The sequence below is a fragment of the Poromitra crassiceps genome, assembly GCF_964638095.1.
Source record: "Poromitra crassiceps genome assembly, contig: HAP1_SCAFFOLD_315, whole genome shotgun sequence".
NCBI lineage: Eukaryota > Metazoa > Chordata > Actinopteri > Beryciformes > Melamphaidae > Poromitra > Poromitra crassiceps.
The window spans coordinates 198626-212799 of NW_028152087.1; positions in this window are offsets into that span (position 1 = coordinate 198626).

Consider the following 14174-nt stretch of genomic DNA (forward strand, 5'->3'; position numbering starts at 1 on the left):
TTGAGTTAGTGTGGACCAGTGATGTCACTGGTCCACACTTTAACACTCAATAACGGTCAAATTAAATGACAGACTTCAAAACCGTTTACAGTTTTCTGATATACTACTGATGTTCTAATGATACAAAGCTGGTTGAAAATGGGCAGAGTTCCTTTAACATCCCTACTTGTAGCCTGGGACAACTCCCAACTTTTGAAAACTAAATTCTATTTTGAATCTAAATTAATCAGATTCTTGAGCAACCATGATGACTACATGCAAACAAACAAGATGGCTATTGGCTAGCGCTAGCAGGTCGCAATTTTTTTTTCCTTCCTCCGTACGCCCAGCGTCTGTCCCGGTCATGTTTTTGTAACTCCGACCGTGTCCGAGTTAAAAACAGCATGAACGCAACTAATTCCGGAGGTCGGAAAATCCGAATTGAGAGTTCTGTTGTCTTGAATGCAGTAGACCACTCGTGGTTCCACAAACTCTACCAGTCCTACTTATAGCCTCTGCATGGAAGGATTTATGATAGCACTGATGATGTCACAAATCACTGATGACGAGAATTATGCGCTCACTGATGACATCCCTCACTGAGTGACATCACTCATGACATGATCATAATAATAATATCCTTGCCTGTTGAGGTTATAAAAGGGACTACTCGGCTAGCCAGTTATTAAAACAAGGGCAACTTTGACCCAGGATCACGTGTGTCATGTAGCAACCAGGCGACCTCATGCAACTCAGGCCTATTCGAGGAAACATCTTTCAACAGCCCAAGTTTGGCACTGATGACATCATCACCGTTATCCATTCCGGAATGAATGAATGAATGCCTGACTCAGTCACCCCAAAACACCTTCATTTGACCACCACTTTACACCCACCCACTGATGATGTCATAGACATTGTGACATCATCAGTGTTGTCATAAATCCCTGCCTGCTGAGGTTATAAAAGGGACGACTCGGCTAGCCAGTTATTTAAAAAAAATCACTTTACAGTCTGATATGTCTGCTGCCAGCTGTCTCCCATCTGGAGAGCACTTTCTCTGCTCCATCTGTCAGCATGTGTTCACTGATCCAGTCTTCACATCATGTGGACAGAACTTCTGCAAAGACTGTATCAGACTCACACAGCAGAGGAGCTGCCCAGACCAACCACGTGCCAAAGCAGAAGTTCCCTGTGACGTCTGCACTGGGGCCAAACTGAAGGCCCTGAAGTCCTGCCTGGTGTGTCTGGTCTCCTACTGTGAGACTCACCTGGAGCCTCATCAGAGAATCAAAAGCTGGAGAAATCACAAGCTGATCGATCCTGTGGAGAACCTGGAAGGCAGGACGTGTAAAGAGCATGATAAACCACTGGAGCTGTTCTGCAAATCTGACCAGTTGTGTGTGTGTCTGCAGTGTGTTTTAGACCACAAGACACATGACATTGTGCCTCTGAAGGAAGGATATGAAGGAAAAAAGGCAGAGCTGGGGAAGACCGAGGCTCAAATTCAGCAGAAGATCCAGGAGAGACAACTGAAGATTCAGGAGATCCAACAGTCAGTAGAGCTCAGCAGGGGAGATGCAGGCAGAGAGATAACAGATAGTGTGCGTGTCTTCACTGCACTGATGGAGTCTGTGGAGAGAGAACAAGCTCAGCTCATTGAAACGATCCAGGAGAAGCAGAAAACAACAGAGAAACAGGCTGAAGGCTTCATCAAAGAGCTGGAACAGGAAATCTCTGAGCTGATCAAGAGAACTGCTGAGGTGGAGCAGCTCTCACACATTGAAGACCACCTCCACCTCCTCCAAACCTTCCCATCCTTAAACACTCCTCCACACACCAAGGACTGGACAGAGGTCATTGTCCATCGCTCACCATATGAGGGGGCTGTGAGGAGAGCTGTGGAGAAGCTGCTTGCTGAGACTGAGCTGAAGAGGGTCCAACAGTATGCAGTGGATGTGACTCTGGATCCTGATACAGCACAAGCCAAGCTTATCCTGTCTGATGATGGGAAACAAGTACATCATGGTGATGTAAGGAAGAAGCTCCCAGACAACCCAGAGAGATTTTCATATTGTCCCTGTGTCTTAGGAAAGCAGAGCTTCTCTTCGGGAAGATTTTACTACGAAGTTCAGATTCAAGGAAAGCCTGACTGGGATGTAGGAGTGGCCAGAGGGTCGATCAACAGGAAGGGAAAAATCACACTGACCCCAGAGAATGGCTTGTGGAGTACTTCTCAGCTATGGTTGAGAAATGCAAATGAGTGCAGAGCTCTTACTGACACTGGTGTCCTCTCTCTGAAGACGAGGCCTCATAAGTTGGGGGTCTTTGTGGATTATGAGGAGGGTCTGGTCTCCTTTTATGAGGTAGATGCTGCAGCTCTTATCTACTCCTTTACTGGCTGCTCCTTCGCTGAGAAACTCTACCCATACTTCAGTCCCAGTGTGAATCATGGTGGTAAAAAGTCCACCCCTCTAATCATCTGTCCTCTCGATCACACACGTTACTGTGCAAACACACCAGACGCTGAAGCACCGCGAAGTGTCTGGAAGCGTAGCCAGTTTCCTTTCAAAGTTCTTGCTAACAAATTAGACCCTACAGACCAGCACCGGCGCTACGCGCCGGCTCGCGCCCTTCAGCGTAACTTTCGGCGTATGAGAGATTTTTTGCGTGAGCCGCGAGCGAGTGCGCCAGGAAGTAGGCAGGAAGTTATTACAAGTTCTGATCAGCGCGGAGCAAAACAGAGCGCGTCTGGTGTTAACAACTAGGCTCCTGCTCAAGCTGCATTTTTCATGTGGTGGCGCTTTTGCAGCTGCTGTGTTTGAGGCGTTAGAAGAATCATTCATTTTTGTGGTGTCTGATAGGACGGTCGCTGTGTTTTTTATGTGACTCAGTTCTCTCTCCTCTGCTGTGTGGAGACAGGCTCTGTGCTGCTGCTCACGGTCGGTGTGTGTGTTGGACACACAAACATGACATCATATGTCATGACATGTGACATGACATGACATGCCGAGAGAGCCAGAGCAGGGCAGATTCAAGCACACCTGACCGCATTCAACAAAACCTGTGCCTTTCACACTGTGGGTTAATTAAGTGCCTTGCTCAAGTGACCTGTGGTAGTGTTTGGTGAGGCAGACGCAGAGCGGTCTTCATTCACTTTCCACACACACATGATGATGGCATAGATTTATACACAGTCAAAGTTGGTTCGGTGTACAAGATTCAAGATTAATTTTAATAGCACAGTAAGTAATCAGATTACAAAGGAGGAATTCGACTTAGTGCAAGTCTGCAGCATAGCGGTCACATTAATAGTAGAATGTAAGTGGGTAGCTTGGATGAGGGCAAGGCAACAGGAACAATGACAAACCAGAATGTTCAGTCTTCACCGATTTATTTTGAAGGACATCCAAACAGGTGAAAACACTTTGTAAGGTTTACAACAAAATAAACACTTTAAATACAAAATAAGCAAAAAATGTCTAAACAGACTTGGTCAAGCTTGATGTAGCAATCAGACAGCTTTAAGTTTGCTCACAACAACAAACTGTAGATGGGACAGAGCATCCAGTATAGTGCCCACAACCTCTCTCCCCCAGTTTAAATGCAGGCATCTATCTATCTATCTATCTATCTATCTATCTATCTATCTATCTATCTATCTATCTATCTATCTATCTATCTATCTATCTATCTATCTGTCTTATTATATATAAAAGGGGCAAGTGGGCAATCTCTGTTTAAATTTGTATCCCACTGATGATGTAATAGGCATTTGTGACATCACTGATAATGTTATAGGCTTTGTGACATCATCAGTGATGTCATAAGAGCAGAATTATTTTATGAGCAAAATCATCTTATGACATTACTGATGACGTTCATTTGGATGAGAGGTCATCAATCAAGTGAGAAGTAGGCTCATTTTCCCCATTCACTTCCATGTAATCAGACTTCTTTTTGCAGCCAGTGGAGTCGCCCCATGCTGGCCATTAGAAAGAATGCAGGTTTAAGGAAACAAGTCAAATTTGGGGAAAAGTTGGTTGTGTGTGTGTCTGTGTCTGTGTGTGTGTGTGTGTTGTGCGTACTGTACATGCGCGTTTGTGTGTGTGTGTGTGTGTGTGTGTGTTGTGCGTACTGTACATGCGCGCGTGCGTGTGTGTGTGTGTGTGTGTGTGTGTGTGTGTGTGTGTGTGTGCTAACGAGGGGCTGCTGCTGAGGCAGTCTATATCCAGAGTTTAGTCAGTGTTAGGTTCCGCCCACCTTGGAGTGTTAGCTGATGTCTTCCTGAATCCCAGTTCTAATTGCTCCCAAGACTGGAGAGCTGACACATATGAAGTGTGAAGTTCACCAAGCCAACTTCCTTCCTTCCTGTTATTTCTCTCTCATTCACTCTGTCTTTTACCTGGGCGGCACGCTGGCTCACTGTCACCTCACAGTTACCGCTTTCAGACAGACTGGTTCTGGTTCCGGCTCCGTTCTGGAGTCTCTTTGGAGTCTCTGGAGACTTTTTGCACAGCTGTGTGTTGATGAGATGAGATGAGATTAACTTTATTGTCCCCGAGGAGAAATTTGTTTCAGTCACAAATGATAGTACAACTGCATAACATATAATGTCAGTAACACAGATACACAAACAACAACAATGGACAATACACAGAGTTTGGTTCCATCCGCACAGAGAAACAAACTCCTGTCCCAAAGAGGCGTGTGGGGGAACTAAGTCCCTACCAAGTGAAACAACTTGGCTTTGGCCAACAGAACAATCCTATTAGTCATAATGGTGACATCACATATGAGGAAGTTGAAGTCGACCAAAGTAAACCAACTAAGTGTCCACAGTAAAGTGCTATTTGTGTCAATAGCTGTGTTTCCATTACAGTTTTTCGCAAAATAATTGCGATATTTCTACAACTTCGACAATGTACAATTGCGACTTGTAGGCGTTTCCATTGAAGTTGAGTTTCGCAATTCCCGTTACCAGCAGCTGCCACAGTGATTACGCACGCGGATCTGCCCCATATCCCGTCCCCTGCATGCTCAAATCCAACCAATGGTCAATGCAAATCACAACATGAAGTTACAACGCATATAAATGAGCCTGATTATCAATTCAAAAGAACATGTTGCGGGCTGCGGTGAATGCAGTGAGTGCGACAGGCAGAGGAAAAAAGGTAGCCTACAACTTGTCCCATTTTAGAGATGGAGGAGGGGGGGAAAGGCTGATATGGTGCAATAGTCAGAATATCGTGTATTATAATTATAACATTGTACCTGAAACGTGTGTAATGTATTAATCACTTCAGTCAACAGCACCGCACCGGTGTGCTTTTCATCCCGCCGATCATCTCGCCGCTGTGCCAAATGCGCGCACACAGGCATGGATCGATTTCTCCCATTAAACATGATCTATTTTCTGGCTCCGCTTTTGCACAACACATCTTTCTGCTAGGTAGCGTTGCTTCAAAGTTTTCCACTTGCTGCGAAGGTTTTGCCACGGTTTATCAAACCCTTTCTCCCTAATTTCCTTTCATTTTCCAAAGGAGAAGATGGGTCACATGACGTGCAAATGCGGAAAATGTGTTTCCATTACACTTTTGCGATAAACTGCTATATCGACACGTCTGAAAAACCACCTCATGAGAGCGCAAAAACGTTTTGCGATATTTGGGAGCTTTTTCGAAATTTACGTGTTTCCATTACCCAATTTCTATTGCGATATTTAGATTTTGCGCATTTCTGACGGTAATGGAAACACGACTAATGTCACAGGGAAAGAAGACAACAAATTGATACATTTGATTGACTTTATTCCCTGCGGCATTGGAGCAAAGTGCAGTATGCCAAAGTGCGGCCTCAAAAAGTGCATAGTAACTCATCAGAATCAAAATATAAAAACAAAATAACCTGGTAAATAATTAAAAGAAAGTAAAGCAGTAAATAAGACGCCAATTTACAGCACGCTGGCACCTGCAGGACACGGCAGTGTCGGCAGTCTGTTCAACAATTGAATTGAAGTTGGAAGGAAGGAGAGCTTAAGGCGGTTCCCCTTACATCTTTTCGTTCTGTATCTTCTGCCCGAGGGCAGTAACTCGTATTCGGTGAACAGAACGTGTTGTGGGTCGTCGAGGATTTTGAGCGCCAGACTGACAACATTTTGCTCGTAAACAGTTTGAAGGGGAGCGGGGTCGCTCCTTCCCATCACTTTCCAAGCAGTTTTTACAGTGCTAGCGATTCTGGCTTTGAGCTGGACGGACAGGGTTCCGAACCAAGCAGCCATCCCATATCTGGTGAGGCTGCCTAAAACAGCATTATAGAAGGTCATCATCATGGGGCGGCTTTAGCTCAGGAGGTAGAGCGGGTCGGCCAATGACGCAAGGGTTGGCGGTTCGATCCCCGCTCCCTCCCAGCTGCTGTCGTTGTGTCCTTGGGCAAGACACTTAACCCTCCTTGCTCCCGATGGTGTGTAGGCACCCTGCGTGGCAGCCTGCCGCCATCGGTGTATGAATGGGTGAATGTAGACTATCTACTGATTGTAAAGCGCTTTGGATAAAAGCGCTATATAAATGCAGGCCATTTACCATTTACCATCATCTTGGTACTTACGCCAAATAATCTAAGCCTCCTGAGGAAGTGGAGTCGCTGACCTAAATTGCTACACAGGTGATCAACGTGAAAATTCCACTTGAGAGAGCTGTCAATGTAAATACCCAGATACTTGTACGAATTTACCAGTTCAATGCAGCTATTCTCAATGATCACAGGGTCATGGGCAGCCACCTCTCTAGGGTCGAATATCATTTCTTTATTTTTGTGTGTGTTAAGGATAAGGTAATTATCCTTGCACCAGGCCAGGAACGCTAGTGACGTGAGCCTTATCTCCTCTATAGTGACGTGAGCCTTATCTCCTCTATAGGGAGCATTTACATTCTGTACATTCACAGCTGATGCTCTTATCAAGATCAAGTAAATAGCGTCCACTCCTAACTTCTAATCGTCTTAGGCTGTTTTGTACACTGTCAGAAAAAAAGTTGTTTTCTGAGAATGTCTCTGAGTTAGCCCCACGCTCCCCATTTTCCCCAACATACGTGTCTTTTGATGGTGCCGGGGAAATCCACACGAACAGGTGAGAACATGCAAACTCCACAAAGAAAGGACTTGGGATGGGCCGAGGTTTGAATCCACGACCTTCTTGCTGTGAAGCAACAGTGCCCTGTTCTGGATCTTTATCAAGAGTGACCATGCAGAGTAAAGGCCTATGTCCACCGGCTGCGGTACGGCTCCGTGCAGCTGCCTGAATAGACCCACACCCATGTAATCTGTCAGACGCATGCAGGATCCGATAAAAATAGAACAGGTGCTATACCTGATTGCTGAAATGAATATAAACATTAGTATCTTCCAGTGTCGGGCTGAACCAGGTTCTCCAAGGATGGAGCCAAGGAGACTCAGGATAGTCATAAACCTCCATTTAAAATACCTTTGTTTGAAAAAGTAAATAGATGAAAAAACAACATCATCATGGCTTAGCTAATTATGTCTCATGGCAATATGAATACACTGAAAAAAAGAACATACAGTAGGCTACATCGTTTAGAAAAACATTCAGGATAAATGTAAATAGTACTCCTGAGCTTGCTGTCTTTGGCCCTGCAGTTTAAACCTGCTGCATTGATTATGTTATGTAAAATTTCACTATAGAGCTGAACAGTCACGTTGCATCTCTTACCCCGGAAGAGAGATTAATTTTCTCCATAGACATTTAGGAAAAATACTATAATACTATAATGAATATATAATATAATAATATATAATATATAATTTTAAGGCTGGAACCAAGCCAACCCTTGACCTATTGAATCGTGAGTGACCATAAATATTTCACTTGGAGCAAAAACAAAACCTAAAGATGGGGGGGGGTCAGTAGGTCAGATTCAGTAGGTCACGGGTTGGCTTGGTTCCGGCCAGACAACTCGTTATATAAGGATTTTTGGAAATGTCTATGGAGAAAATGATTGGGGAACTCTCTTCCAGGGCAAGAGATGCCATGTGACTGTTCAGCTCTATAGCAGAGAGAGAAGTGAAGGCTGAGCAGTGGGGAGAGATGAAAACAGATTGGATCTGTACTTGTTAATAATTAAAGGGCAGTCCCCCTAAATGCAGAAGCTAAACTATGCAAAGCCTGTGATGTAGTGCAGCTCAAACACTTTGCTGAAGAAGAGTGCCCAAGTCCCACAGCCAGAACCAAGAGGAGACAGTAAGCCAGTAGAAACATCTTTCCTAGCTCTTATATTAGGTGAGATGTTTTATAAGACCCTTGTCTTCAGGACACATTTGTAGTCCATTCCATTTTTATCACCGTATAAATAAATTAAAACCAAACCTTGGCTGTGGGTTTTGTGGCAGTTTATGCTTCATATCAGCACTACAGTGAAACAGGGCTTAGCTCTCCTGTGTGAATTTGGCTTTGAGGGGATTGTAACTTTAAAATGTTAACTTTATCAGCAGCATATGACCATACCTACCTTGGTGCTACCAGTACAGAATCTAACCAGCAACCGTTCAGCTACTACGAGTCACAGAATCTCCTCTAGCCAACGTGCCACATTATGTCAAAACGTCAAGGGCTGCGAGTGAGGGAGTAATGAATGTTGCCTGCGTCCTTCAGTGTGTGTTGGTACACTAATGACGGCATTATTGGGTGTTCTTAGTCCTCTGGTTAATAGTCTTCTTTAAATGGAACGAGGGCTGTTAAAGATAAGCATGGAGAAAAAGAAAAAAGAAAACAGAAGATAACAAACTAGCAATGTATGCAACTCCAATTTCCCACCCCAATTAGCATATTTTCGGATTGTCTGCAAATCTGTTTTGCATATTTGTTAGTTTGTCTTCTTCTACAGTACTTCTACATTTTCACTCTGTTTGCTGTCAACAGACTAATTTGTAAGAACTAGTGTGCAATGCTAGACTGGTAGTGTTGGTAATGAATTAGCTGGACCCTACAAGTACCTTGTGCTGTCTATGCCTTTATGGAGGGATGGATACTGCAACTGTAGTTATTGTATTGCCCAAATGTTCATTCTGCCAAAGTTAACTTTTTCTTCCCCAATTCATCCAACCGTGGTATACAGTACTTTCTTAGCCTACAACTGAGCTGATGTGAATTTGACTTTTCAAACACCAATCTAATCAATTGTATTTACACTTGCATAGTAACAGAAAATAAAGTGGGCATGGCATTTCTTTAGGTATTTACACATTTTCTGCAGGAAACACTTGCACTGAAATTGGGAAGCAGATCCAGGGAATCATGAAATCATGCTAAAGTTGATATAAAAAACTATTGTTATTCATGAGTTTTGTTTTTTTACTGCTAGGTCGTCGAAAGAAATTCAAATGTCAAAATAAAATTCTTATTCTTGCGAGGTCTTTTCTCCCTTTTCCCCATCGTCTCCTGTTCCATAGCCCTAGCAGCTCAGACGGCAGCTCACCAGTGCACTGATGAATTTGTCATGACATACTGTATGATTCATAGAAACACACTGGATGTGATTTATCATACTGATCAAAGTACAGAGATTGAATTCATTAGTGGAGCCTATCTCACTGACTATGGTCTATGTTCTCATTCAGCTCATGTATCAGGTTTGTTGTTAAGACCTTAAATCACTTAGAATGAAATGTGCGTGCTTCACGCACACATTTCTAGGAAGGAGACTCTGGAGAGGATGTACCATGACCAAACTCATGTGTTTAGCTTCGCACGCTCAACCGGAATTTCTCTGGCTCGTGCCGTGATGTCACTCGAGCAATTGTGTGCCACAGTTACTATAGTAGTGAAACTAATTGATAGGGATCAATCTGGTTAAAAAGGAACACATCCCTTAGAACAGAATTAATACACAAATAGTTTAAAAATACTGTAGAAATCTGAAAATGTGCATTCGATTGTACCACAATAATGGATAATTGGCAGCAGTACTGATCATACCTAATAGGGGTGCACCGATCGATCGACACGCAATCTGTATCGGCCGATTTTGACCTCAAATATGTGATCTGCTGCTGCAGATATTTCTTTATTGTCACCGATTGCATAGCCGATCATGCTGCACGTGAGAAACATGAGGCAGCCCATTTTCATGTCTTCAATGTCTATCGTTTAACTTTCATATTGTGCTCTAACGTTTATATCATTGTGTTGCAAAGCACACGCTTTGCTTTTGTCAGTGTACTCACCTCCACACACCACACCAGACTGTCAACACACCCCTTGCGTCTTTGAATCACACACATCAGCTGGTGATTAGAGCAGACTCAGCAGAGAGAAGTTACCTCCAGTCCTCCCGCCTACCGAGGCATTTGCATGCTGTAGTCCGTGTTTGATCCATATTTGCGTGTATCCTCCTAACGTTAATAGCTCCGGTTAGCGTTAGCCGCTTTAGCTTAATCGATAAAATAGTTTACTTGGGTCGAAGTTATTTTCTTGTGTAACAGGGAAATCCCGGAAAATTTAGTATTTTTGTTGAGTGAACTGAACTGCATTGAACTGGTAACATGGAAATCCCGAAGTGGAACGATTTTTGTTCTTTTATAAACTGAACTGAGGGAACTGGACTGAACTACTAGCCATTTAGTTCAACACAGTCTTGTGCTCCAATTATCTCACACACAAAAAATCATGTTGGCGGTTTCCTTTAGCCTACACAGTATAAAATATTGATGTAGAAAAAAAGAAAATGTGCTGCACTTTCAATTTGATGCATGAAATGTAGGCCTATATGTAAAATGGACACTGTTCTATAATAGACTGCTATAGCTGCTTACAAAATAAATAAATAAATATATATATATATACATCGGTAATCGGTAATCGGTGATCGGTCGATGATCGGTTGGGCAGATATTTCTCATAGGTGATCGGCAATCGGTGATCGGTGGCAAAAAACGTGATCGGTGCACCCCTAATACTATCAACTACTCTCACTCATTTGATGAACTGGAACATTACACTAAGAATACATTAAAATTACACAAACGATATTCCATTTGGGGGCACTATTCTGTAGAACAGTCCGTGGTACAAACGGCTTCCTGCACTTTTGAGATGAGGTTTGTCTTAACTTTCAGATCAGGTCTGTCTCAGCACTCTGCCCAGCTATAGCTATGCTAAACAGGTCTGCCTCAGCACTCTGCCCAGCTATAGCTATGCTAAACAGGTCTGCCTCAGCACTCTGCCCAGCTATAGCTATGCTAAACAGGTCCCCTGCACCATCTCAGTCAATTCCTTCATCAATCATGCTGTTAGCCAAGATGCCCCGCCCTTCTTTGCTAATAGTGCAGCACTTCTTGCGTTTGACTTGACTGACTGTTAAGCTTCTGGCATACTCTTTGCGCCCAGCCAAGCGCATAGAGCGCGCGACGATTATGACGTCATCGCACGGGGCGTGTCGGGGGGCGAGGCCTGAGCGCAGCGCGGCGCGTCCACGGAGATTTTTCTATCAGCGCGTCGGGTTTTGCTGCCTGTGCCTGTAGATCTCCGTGGTAGGCTATCAGCGGATATCTGCTGTGATTGAGTCCTCACCGTCGTACAGTCGCCTTCAAAAGCATAATGTTCGATTATAACGAACTAGTTGTGTGGCTTAGCCTTCCCAAATGTTGAGGGTCGTTTTTTAGAATTTAATATATAGAATTGGGAACGTTACATTAAATTTCATTCAGACTGCCTTTCACTGATCGCCGCCATTTCTGGAGCACTCACTATGTTCTGTTTTGGCCTGCGCAGAGTGCGCGCACCCTCCGTGGAGCCCCGCCTCCAGCGCGTGCGCGAAGAGTATGCCAGAAGCTTTAGGGGTGCACCGATCACGTTTTTTTGCCACCGATCACCGATTGCCGATCACCTATGAGAAATATCTGCCCAACCGATCATCGACCGATCACCGATTACCGATCACCGATATATATATACATTATATATATTTATTTATTTATTTATTTTGTAAGCAGCTATAGCAGTCTATTATAGAACAGTTTCCATTTTACATATAGGCCTACATTTCATGCATCAAATTGAAAGTGCAGCACTTTTTCTTCTTTTTCTACATCAATATTTTATACTGTGTAGGCTAAAGGAAACCGCCAACATGATTGTTTGTGTGTGAGATAATTGGAGCACAAGACTGTGTTGAACTAAATGGCTAGTAGTTCAGTCCAGTTCCCTCAGTTCAGTTTATAAAAGTACAAAAATCGTTCCACTTCGGGATTTCCATGTTACCAGTTCAATGCAGTTCAGTTCACTCAACAAAAATACTCAATTTTCCGGGATTTCCCTGTTACACAAGAAAAATAACTTCGACCCAAGTAAACTATTTTATCGATTAAGCTAAAGCGGCTAAAGCTAACCGGCGCTATTAACGTTAGGAGGATACACGCACATATGGATCAAACACGGACTCTCCGACTTGACTTGACTTAACAGCATGCAAATGCCTCGGTAGGCGGGAGGACTGGAGGTAACTTCTCTGCCGAGTCTGCTCTAATCACCAGCTGATTTGTGTGATTCAAAGACGCAAGGGGTGTGTTGACAGTCTGGTGTGGTGTGTGGAGGTGAGTGCACTGACGAAAGCAAAGCGTGTGCTTTGCAACACAATGATATAAACGTTAGAGCACAATATGAAAGTTAAACGATAGACATTGAAGACATGAAAATGGGCTGCCTCATGTTTCTTACGTGCAGCATGATCGGCTATGCGATCGGCGACAATAAAGTAATATCTGCAATCAGCAGATCACATATTTGAGGTCAAAATCGGCAGATACAGATTGCGTGCCGATCGATCGGTGCACCCCTACTGACTGTATTTAACTTTGTACAACTTTCCCTTTTTTTACTCAAAATATCATTGCTATGTCACTGAAATCCAAGCTGGCCATGTTTCCGTCCTCTCATCTTTCTTATTCACAAAATGTGTTGACTATACGATTAAAGGAGCTATATGTGATTTTGGAGAACGATTGAGTCAACATGGTTCTCATTTTCCCAGGTCATCAAATATTTGGGTTTGGCATGGGACCTAAAGGATTTCATTCCCCATTCACCATTTCAGTCAAAAAGAAAAAAGGAGAAAAAAAGAGGATCCCCTCTTCCCCCATTTTATTTTTATGCCTCCAGGCTGGAGGCATAATGGTTTTGGGTTGTCCGTCCATCCGTACGTGTACGTACGGACGTCCGTCCAATGTTCGTTAACGTGATATCTGAGGAACGCCCTGACGGAATTTTTATCAAATTTGCCTCAAACGTCAACTTGGACTCAAGGATGAACTGATTCGATTTTGGTGGTCAAAGGTCAAAGTTCAAGGTCACTGTGACCTCACGAACGCCATTTCCAAGCTCGTTAATGCGATATCTCAGTAACACCTTGATGGAATTTCTTCACATTTGGCTCAAACGTCAAAGTCTGGATAGACATGGATGTCGACTGCTCACTTGTTGGCGGAGGCATATATCCGCGGTGTAGTCATTCTAGTTTATTTTTGGTCAGCGCGAGCGGACCCTATATCTGGCTTTGTCCAGTCCAATTTGCGTGCCGATTTGAGTGCCGATGCTCGTGAATGCTTTATCGCACTGGCCATAATGCTAGGTTCCGACCTAGCCTTGTTTTATTGTATTTTTTATTTTTGGTCAGAGTGAAATGTTTTATAGTTTCCCCTGATTCTGAATATAGCTGAATCGCTTGGTTTGACCAAGTGAAACTTTTTATAAGGAGTTTTCTAACGTCTATGGAAAAATGAATGGGGAATGAACTCTCCTAGGTCCCGAACCCAGAAGAGGGTGTGACTTAGGCAGTAATAGGCACTGACGCTTTGGGTTGGTGGAGGGTCCAACGCACTAACCCAAAGCGTCTATTTGACGACTTGGGAATGAGAACTGTGCTGACTCAATATCTCTCCAAAGTTGCAGGTAGTACCGCTAAATAATTAGGGTTTATAGCAAGTGTTCCTTGCAGCGAGTAAAGACACCTGCTCAGAAGATTTAAAATACATTTTTAAGCATTATTTATTTATATTTAATTGACCCCAGAGGCATTCTTCCATCATCTCACTTTAAGTTGCTGTTAATGGCACGTACAGACTACAAGATCCTCGTCAGTCATCAGTCTCTGTTCCTTTCACACTATACCACTGTATAATGTCAG